This window comes from Elephantulus edwardii, unplaced genomic scaffold (genome assembly GCF_000299155.1).
Source record: "Elephantulus edwardii isolate Elephantulus edwardi_28Jun2011 unplaced genomic scaffold, EleEdw1.0 scaffold00031, whole genome shotgun sequence".
Classification (NCBI taxonomy): domain Eukaryota; kingdom Metazoa; phylum Chordata; class Mammalia; order Macroscelidea; family Macroscelididae; genus Elephantulus; species Elephantulus edwardii.
This window is the reverse complement of record NW_006399781.1, coordinates 15,179,034-15,193,171: the sequence shown is the minus strand read 5'-3', so window position 1 is coordinate 15,193,171 and position 14,138 is coordinate 15,179,034. Positions and strand designations below refer to the sequence as shown.

Below are 14,138 nucleotides of genomic sequence, written 5' to 3'. Positions count from 1 at the left end.
GACTAAGGTGCACCTGATACAGGCCATGGACTTTGCAATCACTATGAACAACAGATCTGAACCCTGTCCTGTCTATGCCTTCCTCTCTTTCTCTGATATACTTTTAAGCCCATTGCTGTAGTCACTATGTCAATCTATCTGGTTGAGAGTCTTCCCCTCTTTTGCTGTCCCTTCATCTTTCCAAGCACAATGGCCTTCTCCAAGAAATAGTCTCTCCTAGCAACATGGCCAAGAATGCTCTCATGGCTTATTGCTTAGAAGCTGCACTGTAATCTAAAAGGCACACACTTCAAATTCACCAGCTGCTGTAAGGGAGAAAGGTGGGTAATCTCTCCCCATGGGCACACCTTAATCCTCAAACTGACACCATTGCTCCCCAGAGCAATACATCTCCTGATCTCCCTTATGCTTTTACCAAATGTTCTGATTGTAGGTCCAAGTAAGATGAACTCACTGGCAGTTTCAACTTTTCTCTATCTATCATGATGTTGCCTATAAGTCCAGTGGTGAGAGATTTTGTTTTCTTCACTTTGAGATGTAATCTGTTGTGATTTTCTTTCTGAGTCCCAAGTATTTAAGAATAAAGTGAAAATTATTTTAGTTAAGATGCAGTGGGAATTAATTATCAAGAGAGTCATTAAATTTTACCTTTTCTTGAACCATTTACCCCAAATTTCCTACCCCTTTTCCTGTCCCTCAATTTCTTCCCTCCTTAGTGAATGAAGAACTTAAACAAATAGCCCTAGTACAAACCCCAGGACTATTTCCAAGTTCTCCCTATTCCTCTGTGACTCATTCCTTGTAAAGAAAGGCACTTCAGTTGGAATGAATGGGGAAACTCATTGGAGAGACCTGGAGATGGGGGAAGGCTTCTCCCTCAGGGAAAGGGACTGGGGAGAACAGAGCAGTAAGAGGGACTCCATAGCCTGGTGTACCAAAATGTGGCCCTGGTACCAAAGGAAAAGTCACCGGTCATCCTGGGAAAGGAGAGCCAGCAGGCTCAAAATCCTCTCACTGAGACTAGTCACCACCAGATCGTTTGCCTTTCTGGCACTGGTTACAGAGTTACATTCAGACCACGTCCTTCTCAAGCCCGAGGTGCTGGATGATGTGCTGGACAATGTATGTCATCTGCTGCAGGGTGGATTTGGGGCACTACAGGAACAGGCTCTCCAGGTTGGGTCTCAATGCTCATCCGCATTTCAGCTTGGGTATACCTCAGGGTGATCCTCTTTTGCTTTAAGAATTTATCAAACTCCTCCAGATCTTTCTACCAAATTTTGATGTCATCTTTTTCAATCTCATATCATTGAGATTCTCCTTATTCACTTTCACAGCAGCAGGGGGAGCAGTGCAGGGCTCCAGGAGGCCCCTTAGGATCTGCTCTCCACCCCAGCCCCTGCCTCACTCTCCCAATGAGGAGCCTTGGGGCCACCTTGGGGCAGAAGCTACAGACAAACCTGAGGTCCACAGTATGCCACGGAACTCCTACAACAGGGACACATAGGAATGCCCTGGGACTCAGCACCTGGTCCAACTCCTGGCCCACCCGAGGCACCCTGAAAGCTCAGCCAGGCTGGGGGAGGTGGGGTGCTGTCAGCCCAGCCTGGATCTGGCTCAAGCCCTTCTGACCCTTCATCTCCACCTCCCAGTGGGGGAGAAAGGGTAAGTCAGCAGTCAGAGGTCACCAGTGGGCCTGAGAAGAAAAGGCCATGGCTGTAGTCAGCAGCTTAAGTCTTCCTCAAGACACAAGCAAGGTTGTGTCTCTGAATAATGTGGTTTATTGATGTCTTCCTCCAGTCCTGATGCCACAAAAGAACAAATAGATCTATCTCGAAGGAAATGCCACCTGAATGTTCTGTAGAGTCAAGAATGGTGCAACTCCTTTGACAATATTCTTTTGTAGGTCGTAAAAATTCCTTTTGGATTCATTCTTATTTTCATGAGGCATGTAGTTTAGTGATAAAGTTTTTCTATTGGATGAACCATAGAACAACAATCTTGAGAACTGGTGAAATGATTTTGCATGCAGTTTTTTGTCATCTGACTGTACTTTATTTGAAATGAATTTTCTGTCAAGATGTCAACTTGTTTTGGCTTCACAATAGATGAGCAATTAAGTTCATAAATGTAAAACAAAAACCCAGCAAGTGTTGAACACTGATTTGCATTTATTCTACCCTTATATTATAGCAGAGAGATTTAAATTGCCCACAAAAGTCCATCTAGCAATTCAGGATTACCTGACTTGTAGGATTCTGAGTACAATTTTTTGTAATGTGCCTATCACTGTTAACACTTGTGGGGATTTCTGAGGAGGGTTATTGCTTCTTCCTTCTTTTAAACTGCTGCTTTCTTGAACTAAGTTGTTTGAACAAATGACACATACTTTATAAATTCCAGCTGTGGGAGTGTTTCATTCACAGAATTGTTGCTTTCAGGATCGAGGTTTGGTGAACATGCTCATGAGTCTGGTAACATGTCCCAAAGTATGCAGAAACACTTAGTTCACTCATTAGTCAAACACCAACACATTTATGGCAGCAAACTGCATTATAAGCATTCTTTCTTCATGAATGTATTAATCCTACTTTAAAAAAAAAAAGCTATAAAGTTGAAAGAACATTTTTGTACAACCTCTTTTAGGGAGTCTTTCTAGATAAAAATCAAATAAAATAAAAAATTGTTGACCTGTATTTGAAAACAGAGGCTTTGGGGCAGTGTTGTCTGAACACTAAGCTGTTAACTGGAAGGGCGATGATTTGAACTCTGCAGCAACTCCATGAGAGGAAGCTGAGGAAGTCTGCTTCTGTGATGATTTACAGACTTAGAAGTGCTGTAAGGAAGTTCTGATTTGCTATATGGTTGCAATGAGTCAAACATACTCAAGGCAGTGGGTTTTGCACATAAAAGTTGTAGCCTCAAGAAGCAGGCAAAGGGGAAAGTAGGAGTAAACTATGAAAATACTTAAGGATCCCGCGTGTTTAAACCCTAATGAGTCAAATTGCACATATTCTGTTTTTTTTTCTGTCTTCATTAATTTCTTTTTATGGAGATTGGGGCAGTGTATTAAGAAGTGTGTACCCTTCCTTTATGTATAGAATATATTTAGAATCTGTTTAGCCATGGAGGATACCTGTATGGGGAAACATTTAAATAAGAGTTTAAGTTTTGTTTTTCACTTGATTAAAACATACACTGGCCAAGCACCCTGAATCATTAACATCCTTTCCCCAAGAGTGACTAAACTCAAATCCATCAGTGGACATATGCCAGGACCCTCTTGCCTTGTTTCTGGCCCTGTGCTTCTCAGGAATGTGCTCATATAACCATAGCATTCCTGAGACACAATAGAAGAATGAGTGGCCGTGAACCAGAAGTTGTTTATTTGTTGTTATTAGGTGCCACTCAGTTGATTATGACTCGAATCTCTATGAACAAGAAATCGGAACATTACAGTATCATGAACCATTTTCAGTCTCTGATAATGAGCTTGTTGTTATAGTCTTTGTGTCAGTCTATGCTGTTGAAGAGGTTAAGCCATCTGGTGGGAGTTTTTTTCTGGGAAAATGTACAGATATGGGAAATATGTGTACTATTGCAAGCCCAGGAGTGATACAGTTAAACAAGATGCAAGTAACATTGAAAGACATAATTTTCCACATTTCTTTATTTTTTAAATTATAACCATGTCTTAATTTTAACTCCTCTCTCTCGTTTTTCTACTTAGTATTTTTTCCAGAGACAACAGTGAAGCTATCTCTAAATTCATATTATGTTTGACAATACGTATACTCTAATTTCTTGACATTATCTAATTGATATTTCATCTTTGCTATGTTTTCTTAAATCCAATAGCAAAGAATCATGTGTAATGATGTTTGTATCTTTTTAAATTTTATTTTATTATTTTGTGTGTGTGTGTGTGTACCATCAAATCAGATCTGACTGGTACAGGAGGAGATTGTTCCTCCTTCTCCAGCAGAGCACATGGTAGATTTGAACCATGCACCTCTAGGATTACAGTGCAGCTTCTTGCCACTAGGCCAGCAGAGCTCACTGATATTTATGTCTATAAATGGGTATTAGATAGTGCTGGTAGCCTCATCGGTAGCACTTTGCACTGCTAACTCAAAGGGGTGTCCAACCTGGTAACTACCAGGGAGAAAGACAGAAAATCTCCTCCCATGCATTTCAGTCTCTGAAAATCTGTGAGAGGGAGAGTTAGCTATGAGTTGTTTCTGACTCAGCAGCAAAGAGTGAATTATTCAGTGAAATGGATAGTAGAAATTCAGCTCTTTTTTTAAAGAAAATAATGTTCAAATAAACTTTACAAACGTAACTGGAGAAAATGATATTTTAACAATAGTATTTTCATCTTAAAAATCCTGTATAATTACTAAGTAGCCCCATTGTGACAGAATTAAAGTCCTTTGGTAATTCTACTTTTGTAATTTCTGCAGGCCTTTGCCAATTCCACTACTTTAGATTATAATGTCCTAATGCCTGAGTGGTTAAATTCAGTGTGGAAAAAGTGATATCCACTTATAATCTGAAGCTAGTTATAATAATATGATGATACTAGCTATGATTTTTTAATTTAATTTTTCACATATGAATGGGTTAAAAACAACTGCTTTGTTTTTATATTGCATACTTTATGTTAGTTCATTAGCCATATTTTCCATATTAGTCTGCTATCTGTTAACAAATGTAATATATGTAAGCAAAGAGTAATACACCCTAATTTAAAATGGAAATAAGGAAATTTATTATGTCCATATGAAAGCTGTAGAAAATCTCACATATTTGAGGTATGCAAGTGTACGTATGTGTATGTGTAATATTTTAAATACATTTGAAATATTTTTGTGTGTATTCCTGCCAACATGTTTAAGATTTCTCTAATCTTACAAATGGTCGTTTAGGAGTAGAGATGGGGGTCATGATTGCACAATCAAAAATAGGGGATGTAGGAAAGGAAAAATAGGAGGGGTGGGGGAACAGCCAAACCCAAAACCCTGCAAAGAAATACAGATGAATAATTCATATGACTGACTCAGACTTAAAACCATTTGATAGCACTTTGTGTACCAAGAACCTTAAAAAAAATCCTAAAGCAGACTTGTGCCAACTCAGTGAGAAAAAATTTTCCCTAAGAGCACAATATCTTCAATAGGAAATGCTGCAGTACACCTTGGCATTACCAGGTCAATTAGTACACCGGAAAGACACATGATATTTCCTGTTGGCAGCCAAAAAGTGAGAAAATTGGAAGGCTACTGCTTCTATTCTGTGCCAAGGCCCAAAGATCATGCAAAGAGGTGAAATGGTGCATGCCAAGAAAGTAGAACTACAGGAAGAAGCAAATAATACAAGGTTTTGTGTCTCCACTCTAAGTGTAAGCGCTCATTTACCAGAACCAGCTTCAAATTGACAGCATTTGGACTTGAGAGATATTCTTAGCCAGGGTGCTCCTGATTGGACAACATGAACAAACAAATAACATTATCATAAGTGGGCCTCGGAGAGTGGGAAATTCATTTGTTCATGCTTTAGCTCTGGCAGTGAAAGAATGAGGATAAGGTCAATGATTTTGAGGTTGTTTCTTGGTTTCCTCTGGCAAAATAGCCTGACAAATTCATGACACTAGATTTACACTCTGCCAGGTATTGAAAATCTTTCTTATGACCTTCATAAGATCCTGAAAACACTATATGCCTTTTGCAAACAAGAGAGAAGACATACAGAGTCAGTGGGGGTGTGGGAGGAGTTACCAAGACATTGATCATATAATTCCTAATGTGGTCTGTTCAGAATATGATAGAATTCATAAATCTTCAGATTTTATTTTTATCCCTTTATGGAACACGCACAATAATTCAGAGTGCAGAGGTGGGCTTGCCATGTTAGAAATAGCTGTCCTGCTGTTAAACCCAAAGGCTGTACACTAGGGCAATTTGCATCAGCTGCTCCATGGAAGAAATATGAGCAGTCTCCTGTAAATTACAACCGGGAGAATCTAATGGAGTGTTACCTACATGTCAATTCTGACTCCACAGCAATGAGTTCTAGGTTTTTCATTTATTACTGCAGTATGACCTAATCAACTTAACAAAATAAAGTCTTATTCCAAATGGAGACAAAATTTAAGTTGCCAGTGATTTAATTTTCATTGGATCCATAATTGATATCCATGGTAACAGCAGTAAAGAAGTCAAAAGACATATTGCAGTGGGAAAAATCTGTTGTCAAAGGTTCATTCATAGTATTAAAGAGCAAAGATATCAGGATAAAGACTAAGGTGTGCCTGATCCAAGCCATGGTAGTTTTCAGTTGTTTCCTGTGCATCTAAAAGTTAGACAATAAATAAGGATGACAGAGTAAGAATCAGTGCCTTTGAACTGTGTTGTTGTAGAAGAATATTAAATATCCTGTGAACCGCCAAATTACAAACAAATATGTCTTAGAAACCAAAACAAAGGGAAAACTTGCCAAAGGAAAAGATCTGTATAGAAGATTTCAAAGGGCAGTTTGAGAAGACAAAGCAAAGAATTATAATGGAATGTACAGAGAACTGCAATTGGAGAATGAAAAGGGAAGAACTCACTCTGCAGTTCTCAAACTGAGAGAATTGAAGAACAAATGTAAGCCCCAAGTTGCAATATCGAAAGATGTTACGGGCAATATATTGAATGAGCCAGAAGTATCAAGGGAGAGAATACACAAGACTGCTGCAGTCGGCTGTTATGTGTCAGGAAGTGTGAGGATGAGTTTCCTGCAGTAGTATTTTGTAGTTTTCTTTGTAAAAGTCTTTGTATCTCTGGTTAGATTTATTCCTAAATACTTCTGTCTTCTTGGTGTTAGGTGCTGTCAAGTCAAGAATGACTCATAGGGACCCTATAATCAACAGTTATGAACCCTCTCCTTACGGATAGTCAACACAAGGAGAGATAATTTCCAATAATTTTCTTTCTTATTCATACACATTTTGTTTTGTGGCATTAGTTGCAGTCCCATTACAGAATCTACACTCTTCCCACCTTCTCCTTGGATTCCTCACTTCCTTTCATCTTACTTTTCTGTCCATTTCTGCCTTTTCAGCTTTATTGTTAAGTAAAGTCTTCCTTTCTTACCTTGTGTGGTTGTACTGAGAAGTGCTTTGTCATAAATATTATTGTCCACTTTATAAGAGTGTCTATTTTCTGACTGGCAGGTGATCCCACAGGGGAAGAGACTCATTTCCAGTTTTGAAGTGTATTCTAAGATCCACATTCTTAGGTGTTTCCAATAGACTAATAAGTATGGTGGTGTGCTGTGATTTTTTTTTTCTTATGGTACTGAATTTTGTTCTACTTTTTAACATGAGAATTTTATTATGTATGTATCCCATTCTGGAATTTGTAAAATATGTCCACCCTCTTCTCTAACAATTTGTTGTTTACTATTTAACTTCAGTTTTATAAGTGTGTGATAGACTTGATTGGTGGTTATGGTATGTCCACTCAAGCCTAAAGCAACTCATACGTGACCCAAGAGAGAATTTTCAGAGGCTGTAAATTACATGGAAGTAAATTGCCCACCTTTCTCACTCAGAGCAGCTGGTGGCCTTAAACTATTCTGGATTGACAGTGCAGCTCCTTTCAACTAGACCAACAGTACAAGAAAACAACTGACTAGTTTACAGTCCCTTTTGTGTTTGAATATATATTAAAACCATTGCATTCATCTACCTCATTGAGTGTTTTCCTTTTTATGGTTCATTTTTTGTTGAGCCTCTGCTTTACCCAGCATGATACCCAGCATCTTTTTCAGAGATTGATCCCTTCTGATAATATACTCATTTTCACTTCTAAGGAGCATTCTGATTATTTATTCTTCTGGCAGTCTATGATACATTGTGATCCTCACAGTGTCCTTGGCTCACTGAATATCTCTAGATGAAGTGAAGCACAGAAATCTGCACTTTTACGAGCTCCACAGGCAAGTTAACTTTGAAAGGGTCACTACATGAGCCTCCTTGCCACAGTAGATTACATGCTGGACAGCTAGCCAGAAGGACATGTACACTAACTCACCAGCCACTCCATGGAAAATGAGACAGTCTGCCTCACTAAAGAGATACATAGATATATATAGATATAGATATAGATATAGATATAGATATAGATATAGATATAGATATAGATATAGATATAGATATAGATATAGATATAGATAATCTATAATCTCCTTAGAATCCTATCAGATCATTCAACTCTGTCCTATAGGATCATATGGACCAGAATTGATGGCAGTGGATGTAGCTATAAAATCTTAGAGATTTTTTTTTCACTTCTGGTGATATGTATTGATATAATTTCTTCAGGTCATACTAAGAGTGAGATTATTATTTCTTTTTAAGCTGAGATGAGTTTTCTTTAAATCTAAAATTGTTTCCTATCAGAAACGTATCTTCCACTATAATAATTAAGGTCATTTTGTTTGGATTTTTATAGATGAGTTTCTTTTTTGGAAGCTTTGTCCCTGCTTTTGATCTGTTTAACTTGGGCCCCCAACGTAGGGGAGGAGGAATATTTAAAGTTATAATGATAATAACAGAAATCCTGAAAAGTGTCTAAATGCCTCTTCTTGTCCTAAGCCTTATTCAGTTCTTCTAAAGGCAAAGATAGCAAAACTCTGTCTCACTTACTTTGGGATGTTGTGAGGAGACTTGGAAAAAGAGATGATAAAAAAAGAGTATAATGGTGAGTAAAAGATGTCATGGTGGATATCACAAATAGGAAAGATATCATGATAAGTAAAACAGAGGAAGCTCTCAACCGGGTGGATTGACATCATGACTGCAGCAATGGTCATGTGAATGGCAGAGATGGGGAAGATGGCCCAGGATAGGGCAATGTATGTTGTGTTTTTCGTAGGGATGCTATGTGTTGTAACCAACTCTTCAACCTAACAAACACAGAAATCCAATCCTTTATTTTCCCCTCAGTAATACAGAAGAACCTGCAAGAGTCGGAAATTGTGTAAGGCACAAACTCATCAGAGAAGGGAATTTAAAACATTTTCCTCTAAAATGAGCACTAATAAGAGTGCATGTTGTCAAAGGCAGAAAACTAGCAAAATACAAAAAACCAAGGCCAATCTGCTGAGTTTCAGCTCTTAACAGGTTTCACTTTACATGTACCCTAGAAATAGAAGGGAAACAAATACTGCTGAGCAGAGTGGAAAGGAATTTTAACTTTATTAATGAGAGCTCTTAAATTGAGTAGAACCATCACCCTTCCGGACAGATGCAGATGAGCTGGCCCGTGCAGAGATCTTTTGGTTCTTATGCCACAAATTGGAGTATGGATATTAGAGGTGGTAATGCACTATTAGATCACCAGTTCACTTTCCTCTCCAAGCAGCAATTACATTTGTTTTCTTTTTCTCAGCTCACTTCTTACTAGAGAAAAACAAAGGCATTTCAGCTCCTCCTCACTGAGCGTTAGACCAAACATTGACCACTTTTCTGTTAACACGTGTGGTGATTGAGAGGAGAGAGGGCAGGAAGGAAATGGAGGAGGTAGGTTACCCTAAAGGATGGCTTTGGCTGCTCCCTTCAGCTAATGCGAACAGTTTGGCAGACAAATGCAGTCCTCTGAGAAACAACCTGCGTCTATTCAACACCTCAAGTATATGCTCAGACAACTAGTTTTAGCACACAATTTTCTTCAAGATGTGTGAGCTATTATTACAGTGCAGGATAAGAAGATGCCCCATCAATTTCATGCAAATATTTGCAATGGAAATGAGAAGTACAAAGACAGAAAAGAAAACAAGTCACATTAATATAACCGTGGCCTTTAGCAACCATCTCTTTAAACTATTCTACAAAATCCCTCAGGTATAGGAGAATTCTGTTTACTACCAAATTTACTTCCTGTGTGTTGGTGAGGAGATTCCTTACTCTGTGCCCCATTTAAATTTTTTTCCTAATCTGATATGTACTGAAACCAAATGTGATGAACCTTAGTTTTTCTAAGTTCAGGAAAATAAGCAAAACATATTAGAAACCTCTCTGTGAGTTTTCTGCAATATATTTCAGAAAAGGTTTCATTATATTTCTGAATTCCTGTGTTAGCACTATATTGCTAACATTTCTGGCATTCCTGGGATAACATAAAACAAGCAAAATAAAAAAAGACCAAAATATCAGCTTCTTTCTGGTACCATTTCCCAGTACACTTTTACAGCTCTGGTAGACTAGTGGCAAGAAGCTGCACTACAATCCCGAAGGTATGAGGTTCAAATCCCACCAGTTGCTCGGCAGGAGAAGAATGGGCAATCTCGGGGGGGGGGGGGAGAATGGGCAATCTCTTCTCCTATAATTAACTGCCTCTAAAAACCCGCCAGAGAATCAGCTATAGGTCAGTTCTGACAAGTTAAAACTATGTTAGGTAGTTTTACTCTGACACTTTGTTGTTTCAATTTTGTTTTGTTTGTTTGTTTAATATATTTTTTTATACGCTACAAGGAAGTCATAAGAAGCTTATTTTCCCAGGTAGGTATTTTTTATAAAAAGTGCCTGGTGGAGTCCTGGTGGGACAGTGGTGCAAGTGCTCACTGATAACTAAAACATTTGTGGCTTAAACCTACTAGCTGCTCTGAAGGAGAAATATACATAAAACAACATAATACCATGCAGCTTTGCAAACAAATAAGGAAGGTGTGAAATTTAGTCATTTTTGGAGTCTACACTGTGGTTTTATTTTTTTTTAAATAGAATAATCCTTTGTGTCAGTATTTGCTCAAAAAGCTATTAGATCAGTGAGTAGTAAAAGAAAAATATAGATAGAATAATTTACATTTCCTCAGAATTTTTGAAAGTCTTTTGAAACAAAAGTATTAACCTTTCAACCTGATGCCAACATATTAAGTAAATGTATTGATTGTTATTAGGGGCTGTCTAGTTGACTGTGACAGTGACCCCATGTACAATGGAACAAAACTGCCCAGTCCTAAACCATCCTCACACCTTCTGCTGAAAAGAGCTCATCTTCTGACACTTTATTGGACAATGTTCCGCTGATATTCATAGCGGTTTTAAGGGCCTTTTATTTAGGAAGTGCTTGCTTCCTTATCTTTCTTGCTTATCTTTGCTATGACAAACCGTGTCTACCATGGATGACTCTGCTGGTAGTTAGCTTCCAGCATCACAGCAACTAAACCACCAGTTTGACAAATTGACAATTGGGTGATACTTTTGTCAAAACATCAGAACTGCCCTATATGGTGTTTTTGTTGTTGTTTCTATTTCCATACAGCACCTTCTTTATTTTTTAATTAAGTGAATTTTATTTTATACTGGCTTGCTCACAAAGTTTAAATACATTGTTCTTCACACTATCATAATTCACATTGTGTTTCATATAATTATTCCCATTCATTATATTTTATAAAATTAATAAACGTTGAAATATGCCACCATTGCTCTGTCTTTCCAGATTCCCACCTCCCCAGCTCTTTCCTATTTCCTTTTCCCACTCCTCCCTCCACCCATCAAACTGTATATAACCTTATGATTTCCCCCTACTGGGTTAAAAACCACAGATTTTTTTTTTTTTTTGTTAAGAGAGAATTCTTGTAACTGCTATGCCAGCAGAGTTCTTTCCAGAACATGAGCTACTTTATATTAAAAACTGACTGCTTGGGAAAAAAATAAGGTAATTTATGAGTGCCCTTTTAAAACATATTTAAGATCTCCAAAGCACTTTCTATGCAAGAAATGGTTATGTTGAATTTTAGGTCAAGTGAGGCTCAGCTATCCTTAACTTTAAGAAGATTGCGAGGATGTCGTTCTTGACCTAGCAAAGGGAACCAACAATCAGGAGATTAGAAGATTGCTTCAAAGTTGTTATGCCTGAGTGACATTGCTTATTTTGGAGGCCAGTCTATTATTTACCTGAAGGATGACCTGAGGAATGGGTTCAAGTCCTGTGTTGAAAGGGTATCCTAGGGCCCTGATTTCAGAGGTTCCTCTAGTCCCTCAGTTCAATAGGTCTAGCCTTTTTTCAGGAATGAATTTTGTTCTACATTTTTCTTCCAATCTATCTGGGACTTTTAAAAAAATATTTTTATTAAATTTTATTAATTTTAATGAACAGTCACAGAGATTTTGGATTTCCATTTATTCATTGTTGCACTATTTTCTCTACCCTCCCCCCAGTTCGTTCCTCTTTTTTTCCCCCTTGAAAGTCTGTTTTAATTGTCCCATTGCCACAGAGCTTGTCAAAGACAGTTTTGATTAATCTCCTTTGTCAGTGTATCCTTTACCATTCCCTATCACTCCTCCCTGAGAGAGATTTCTCTCTGATTCATAAGGAAAAGGGGATGGTGTATTCTCTTAGCTATTTCCTGCTGAAAAGGCACACTGTAGGTTTCAGGGTGAAGTTCTTCTCTCACTACTCTAAAGGGCCCCTTTGGCAAGAGGAAACGTAGACTATTGTGGAGATTGATTTTGGACTTTAGATGCACTGTTATCAATTGTGCTTAGCAATACATGTTCATAACCTTGAAGATGTATCATGGAACTGTTGCAGCCTAGAAGACACAAATTTAACTAACAAGTTAAAAGTACATGACTCAAAAATTAAAAGCAATAATATTCCAAGTAGAGGTTCTAATAGTGGCACAAATCAAGTTACAGAGGGAAGGTAGTTCTTAAAATATATCTGGGATGTTTTATTGTCAGAATGATTGGCAGTGGGACTTATGAACCATCTAGTTCTTCCAGTTTTAGACCAAATGTTGTTGTATGCCATCCATCAAGTAAGAACCATTCCTACCATAGCTGACCCTTCAGGAAGTTTTTGGAGACAGCAAATCACAGAGAAGGAGATTGCCCATCCTTCTCTCATGGAGCAGCTAGTGGATTTGAACAGCATGCCTTCAGGATTGCAGTGGAGAATCTTACCACTAGGACATCAGAGCTCCCTTAGCCCTGGTGCAACCACATTATTTTATTTCATGCTTTGTACATTTAGCTTAAGACAGATTCTTATCAGATTCTGTAGAGGTTACAATAGGTTCTATAGAAATCACTGAACTTGGACGTAAAAAATACTGATCCAACTGATTGTATGCCTAAATGAATCAGGAGATGTTCACACTTTAAAAGAGATCACGTCTCACGTTGGACCATGGCAGGTGGAGGAAAGAGACACTGGGGCCAATGAATAGAATCCTATTCTAGAAGTAAACAGACTTCAATTTGGTTACTCTAGTTATGTGGTAGGAAGTAAGTTCCTCAAAGTCTCTGCTCACTAGTATTTTGTCTAAAATGATTAATTGTACCAATAATATTGTTTCTAAGCATAGATTTTTTTATTATTATTAAATGTGAATGGAAAGCTAAAAGGCGTCGTAATATCCACCAAATTGGAATCAACCCATCACTCACCCTCTGCAGATTTTCAGAGGCGGTTAATCACACCCGAGGAGCTTACTCATTTTTCTCCAGTGAAACAGCCTGATGGATTCAAACAATATCCCTCTCAGATTGCAGCACAGCTTCTTACCACTAAATTATAGGTACAGTAATCAAGAAAGTGGGGCAGAGGCATAGATAGATCAAGGGGACAAAATCCAGAACCCAGAAATAAATTCACATAAATATATACAAATAATTTTTGGCAAAAATACAATAATAATTTAATGAGAAATACAAACTTTTAAAAAATTGATGCGAAAACAATTGAACATCATTTGTAGAAAACCATTGCATCTAAATACATTATGCAAAATTTTACCCAGCATTTTTCAAAAGCTAAATGTAAGACTATGAAATTATACCCAAAAAAAGAATTAAAAATGCGAAAACTTGAGATTTAGTGGAAAGGCTTTAGACTTTACACCAAAAGCACAGAGCATAAAAGGGAAATGAATATGTACTTCATCACAATTAGAACCTACAACAGACTCTGTGCAAAGGATGAACAGGAATACTAAACATGAAAAAAAAATGTAACCCATGTATCTAACAAAGGCTTGTTTGTTATGAAAATATGAACTCAGTTCATTGCTGTCAAGTTGGATCCAACTCATTGTTGAGCACCAGCTGATTTTCAGAGGCTGTAAATTACACAGGAGAGTAC

General features: G+C 37.8%; 1 pseudogene; it reads right to left on the bottom strand.

Annotated features, from left to right (window-relative positions):
* Nucleotides 1–1,087: 1,087 nt before the first annotated feature.
* Nucleotides 1,088–14,138, bottom strand: part of LOC102853825 — a 65,332-nt pseudogene continuing 52,281 nt past the window's right edge.